This window comes from Nomascus leucogenys, chromosome 21, assembly GCF_006542625.1.
Source record: "Nomascus leucogenys isolate Asia chromosome 21, Asia_NLE_v1, whole genome shotgun sequence".
Taxonomy (NCBI): domain Eukaryota; kingdom Metazoa; phylum Chordata; class Mammalia; order Primates; family Hylobatidae; genus Nomascus; species Nomascus leucogenys.
The window spans coordinates 47,586,350-47,592,572 of NC_044401.1; the positions used below are offsets into that span (position 1 = coordinate 47,586,350).

The 6,223-nt window shown below is 39.6% G+C and overlaps 1 non-coding gene across 1 annotated transcript; it reads right to left on the minus strand.

The window, feature by feature from the left end:
• Positions 1–364: 364 nt before the first annotated feature.
• LOC115832255 lies at positions 365–466 on the minus strand. The gene has a single exon (XR_004027681.1). It is a non-coding gene; the product is annotated as a U6 spliceosomal RNA (small nuclear RNA).
• Positions 467–6,223: the final 5,757 nt, after the last annotated feature.

A 6,223-nucleotide genomic window follows, 5' to 3' on the forward strand; every position in this document is an offset into this window, starting at 1 on the left:
CTGGATGGAAGAAAAGCATATGGCAAAGTCTCAGAAGGGGTACGGGGCTTCTACACCCTTGCTGGGCACACACCTCCCAGCACCTCCATGTGTTCACCAACCTGGAAGCTCTCCAAACCCTGTTGTTTAGAGGGTTTTACGGAGGGAGGCCTTGTTACATGGGCATGATTGATGAAATAATTGATCATCAATGATTGCTGTCAAATTTCTGGCCTCTTTCCTCACCCAGGAGGTTGGGGGGTGGGTCTGAAATTCCCAATCCTCTAATCATGGCTTGGTCTTTCTGGTGATCAGCCCTGATCCTGAAGCTATGTGGGGGCTCCCAGCCACCAATCATCTCTTTAGCTTACAAAAGACATTCTTTTTATTAATGAAATGCTTCATGAATTTGCATGTCATCTTTGCACAGAAGCCATGCTAATCTTCTTGTATCATTCCAATTTCAGTATCTGTGCTGCCAGAGCAAGCATGCAAAAGACATTCTTATCACTCGGGAGATTCCAAACGTTTTAGGAGCTCTGTGCCAAGACAAAGACCAGATATTTATTTTTTTTATTATGCCACAGTCCTTCCATGTTCCATTGACAAGTACACTCACTTATGGTTTCACATTCAGTACATTCAGGGCCCTCTCTCCCATTACGACAGGCAAAGAGTTCTTCCACCTGCCTCAAACTATTTTCCCACATATGCTTTACACACTGCAATGGTTAATTTTATGTGCCAACTTGACTGGGCCACAGGGTGCCCAGATATGTGGTCAAACATTATTCTGGGTGTTTCCGTGAGGGTGTTTTTAGATTAGATTAACATTTAAATCTGTAGACTAAGTAAAGTGGATTGCCCTCATCCCATCAATTGGAGTCCTGATTAGAGCAAAAAGGCAGGCCAAATATGAGAGAATTCTTCCTGTCTGACTGCCTTTGAACTGGGGCATTGGCTTTTCCTGCCATTGTACTCGTACTGAAACATCAGCTCTTCCTCAGTCTTGAGCCTGTCTGCATTTAGACTGGAACTACACCACTGGTTCTCCTGGGTCTTTAATTCATCAACTCATCCTGCAGATCTTGGGACTTGTCAGCTTCCATAATCATATGAGCTAATTCCTTATCATGTCTTTCTACACACACACACACACACACACACACACAATTTGTGCCATTTCTCTGAAGAACCCTGGCTAATTTTTACCTGACCCAGCCACACATTATGGTAAGAAAAAGATATCAAATCACAATATCCTTTAGCTCACCCCTGATTATGACAGGATTGGGCTAAAACAGCTGAATAACTTAATCAATAAGTTTTAGCTATTTGAAATATGTAGAGACATATACTCCCACCCCCCACTGCCAAATACAGAGAATACACATTTTTTGAACACATATGAAATACTGATGAAGATTTGTGACCATTCACTATGCTACAAAGGAAACCTCAACTTGTTTCACTGAGTCACCATCGTAGAGGCTTTATTTGAAAATAATTATGTAATACAATTAGAACTTAATAGTGAAGGAATTCTTCCTTAAATCCCATGTGGCCAGAAATTGAATTCCACATTACTAAATAACCTTTGGTTTAAAAAAGAAATATGAAAAATGTTAAAACTTCAATAAATCAACAGTATAAAAATGTTACAGTCAATCAGCATTTAATGGGAAATTTATGATTTTAAACAAAATTACCAGGAACCAAAAACATAGAAAAAATGCACTAAGCATTCACATAAAGACATTAGAAAATGGGCAACAAGGCAAACCAAAAGCAATAAGGTAAAGGGCAGAAATCAGTGAAAGTGAGAACAGTGAGACCAGCAACACCCAAGCAGAGTGAAACGGAAGAGGAATTGAGAGAGTGGAAAAGCATATACTCAAGGGATGAAAGAGGGATTTACTTTGGATAGTAGTAAAAGAGCATGATAACTACTTGTAGATAAATTGAAAAGCCTAGATGATGTGGATGAAGTTCTAGGAAAATAGAAAATGCAAAAATTGGCACAAAAAGAAATAGGAAATTTGAATAGGCCAATGAATGTTAAATAAATTGAAATCTAATAATTCCCCTTCCAATGAGCCCCCTGTCTAGACAGTTTTGTGGGAGATTTGTAACCAACTCTCAAGGGGCGATTAATTCAGTGTCAAAAAAAGTAAAGATTGCTCATCTCATGTTAGGAAGCTGGTGTAACCTTGATCCCTAAACTAAATTTAAAAAGGAAAGAAGCTCATATTACTTACAAATGTAAATGCAAAAGCTTAAGTAAAATATTAGCTAACACAATGTAAATGCATTAAAATATACATTATAACCAGGTAGGGTTTATCTCAAGAATGCAAGGATGGCTCAACATTAGAAAATATGTAAACATTATTTATGATTTATTAAAAAAGAAAATTTATATGATTATCTCAATAGATACAGAAAAATTATTGATAAAATTCACCTCCTATTTGCAGTGATAATAATTACAATGACAACAACAATAATAATAATGACTTCATAACAATCTAGGAATAGAAAGAACTTCCTTATCTTTTATAAAGGTTATATGTCAAAACACTATAATAATGCAGAAACTTTAGACGCATCCTCTTAAAGATGGGCCCCAAGGCAGGGATGTGGCTGTCATTGCTAGTGTTCATCACAATGCCGGAGGGCTGGTGAATGCTAGAAGGAAAAAGGCAGATGAAAGAGGGGTGAGGATTATAAAGAGAAGACATAGAACTGTCTTTATGTCTGTGTAAATAAATATGTCATTTTATTTAGAGACATTTTACTATATGTCATTTATGTACATTTATGACATTATTTATATATTTAAGTCTATAAAAAACAAAATCATCAAAATACAAACCTTGACACCTGTTAAGAATTCTGGAAGTCTGGTGGATACAAAACTTAATAAAACTCAATAGCATTTCTCCATATCAGTTAGAAAATATAATAAATATAATAAATTATGTATTATAAATATAATAAATTAGATATTAGATAAATTAAATATTAATGACAACAATAAAATGCATAATGTCTAGGAACTGCCTTAGAAAAGAATACATAAAATTCTAGGGGAAAATTTTAAGTGAGACTTTTTTTTAAAGGCCTGAAAAACAGAGACATTTAGTGTTCTTCAATGCACATAACTTAATAGGATAAAGAAGTCAAGTGTCCCCAAATTAATAATATAAATAAAGTGCTATCTATAAATAAAATGCTATCCACTTTGTAGATGGTGGTAGTAGATATACAGTTTTATTTTTCTTTACATTCACTACATACAGAGGTAGCTTCTAGAAACATTAAAAACCTTAAAAGTAAAAAATAAAACCATAAGTGAATAAAACATGATGTGGGAGAATTATGGCAGAAAGGTGAATAAGGACTTCTTAAAACCCAGAAAGTAAAAATCACCAGGCCAAAGGGATGAATTTGTTTACATCAAGGATTTCTGCTCAACAAAGGACACCTGAGACACACTTAACAGGCAAGTAATGGACTGGAGCAAGATATATTCGATGTCTGAAATGGAAAAAGGACTGCTATCTAGTGTAATATACACAGATACAGATATATCCCTGTAAATTGCCAAGTGAAAGATTACAACTGTATTAGAAAAGCAGACAAAGGATGAAAATAGGCAAAAACAGAAAGAAACTCCAAGTGCTCCCAAACATGAAGAGAATACACGATTTGTTGGAAAATGGAAATTACACAGAAGTGGGTCACTTTAGCCTATTAGATTAACAAAACACTGGGTATGCCAAGTATTGGCATTGCTTTTTGGCATGGGTGCTGAGAGGCTATGTTGCTGCCACTGTCAACCAAGTAGGGGGGGCCTCTACAAATTAAGTGTATGCTCACACCCTAGACAAGCTCTCCTGCAGCTGGTGGGGGTCACCATGCAGATGCTGCCCTCAGCACAGCTGTGTGAGGAGCTAAAAGCAGCCAGGGTCCATCTCAGAATAACTGGATCAGAAAACTGGGGAGTGCACACCGTGGAATAGATTATTTACCCATCAGAAGCCATGCAACATGGAAAGATCTTAAAAACAGCACAGAGTGAAAAAAGTAGAAGCAAATGAGCTCTAGAGCTCATTATTCAGCGTGGTCCTCAAACCAGGACTAGCAGCAACTACATCACCGAGGAGCCTCTTAAGGGCTCAGGATAACAAAGCCCACCCAGACCTGTCTATCAGAATCTGCCTTTTAACAAGACTCCAGGTTTCAGCAAAAACGTGAGAAGCACTTTTCTGACTAGATGTCACACCTTTCTGGAAAGCCACTGTAATCAGAATACAATGAGTTCAGTTCAGGAGTCAGCTAATACCCCAGTGGGTGGGGACCAGAGGACCCATGTTGGGAACTCCCATAAGAAAAAGTCTGTGTGCATTCAGCAAAAAAAAAAAAAAAAAAAAAAAATAGGACGTTGCTGGAAAACTGGCTAACTGTCAGAACAGGATCTTGGAAGGACACCTCCCGCTGCATCCTACAGGTGTGCTGGATGTATTAAGAGTCACCTTTTCTTGCCTGGCCCCAGGACATTTGTGTCTGCCATCCCTGGTGTATGGAACTCTAGTGCTGAGGAAATGAACTGCTGCACAGAGGCAGGGAGTGGGGCTGAGAAAAGCAGGCAATTTCTCTTTGTTTATCACTGTCTTTCTCTTTTACTGGGGCAATGGATGCATTCATAATTGTGAGTGATCCCATAAGTCGTTGGCCCTCTTTTCTGGATGAGATCTGAGTTCACCATACTTCTCCATCCCAGGCACACCACCCACATGGAGCCTCTCACTTTAATGACTCTTTTTACCCTCCTGTAACCGGCTCAAGTCCAGCTGCTCATCACTCAGAAGTCAAAGCATGGAAAGTGAGGTGTGGTAGAAGTAAAGCAGATTTTATTGGTCAAATGTTGGCAGATGTGAGAATGGCTGGGCTTAAGCCTTAAAGGAGCCATCTCATTCTCCTGGGCTGAGAGAGGGGCTTAAGAAGGAAAAGGTGTGAGAAACATGTGAGAGGGGTGAAAAGGGGATCTGCATGTCTCATTTCCATGGTTACCTTGAGTAGTCACCCATCAGGAGATCCATTTTGCATCATCCTGACTTTGGCCTGGTGATGGTGGGCTCACTATTCCTAACTCCCCTTGACTGGGAGGATTCTACACTGGGGTCTCGCTGCCTGGTTTGTTTCAAAATTGACCCCTGGAATTTCTAAGCAAGCACATAATTAGGTAAGTGAACACTGTTCACAGAAGTGCCTGGTGGAAAAGGGAGAAACAAAGAGTTTCAAAGTATGTTTCAAGGCCCAAGGCAAGAAAGAAAGAAAAAAATTTGAAAATGCATTTGAGACTGAGATACTCAGTTACAATTCCCCACTGTCAAATTCCATTTCATTTCTATGGAAAGTGGGTGACACAGTCAATCTGTCCACTTCCTGCTGCAAAGGGCTGTAGTAGGGTTACCAGAATGGAATTCATTAACCTGGCCTTGGAAATAGTCTCCAGTCCCCAGACTCACAGCAGGAACTTGCTGGAGCATTATGCTGTGAGGATCTAGAAGCTTCTGAGAAAGTCTGTCCTGCATCCCCATGCAAAGTACATAATAGTAATAAAGTCCACAACAGACAAAGAGGACAATGAACGGAATACAAATTGTACTGTATATAAAAGTCTGTAATGCATTAGGAAGTTGACTAAACCATGCTGCTACGGGGTCCTGGGAGAGAACATTGATAGTAGAAATATGGGTGTCCAATGCATGCATAGCTTGGGTTGTAATGAGAAAAATCTAGTATATGTATACAACATTCAGTCTTATCAGTGCACAAGTGCTGCCTTGGGCTGCATTCAGGATGCCTAAGGCCACACAGTTCTATAGGGCCACTTGTCTAATCTGTGAGCTTTCTTTTGTGAGAAAGGTGATGGCATGATGGGTGTTATTAAAGGCAGTGGTCATATGTTTAGCCAGGGCCTCTATTTGTAATGCTGTATATTTGGCTGCTGCCTGGGAGGAAAAGATGGCTAGTGGGTAGAACCACTGGGAATGACCATTTTTTATGGCAGTGTCTAGCTGTGCTTTCCCAATTGGCAGGGAGAGTCCAGATGGGACAGGATACATCCTGGTGGGTAAGGGTGCCTGCAGGTGAATCTGCCAGTCCAGTTATAAGTAAGGCCAACCATGAGGGCTTCAGGCCCACAGCCAAACCCAGGGGGAAGGATAGGCTCTGC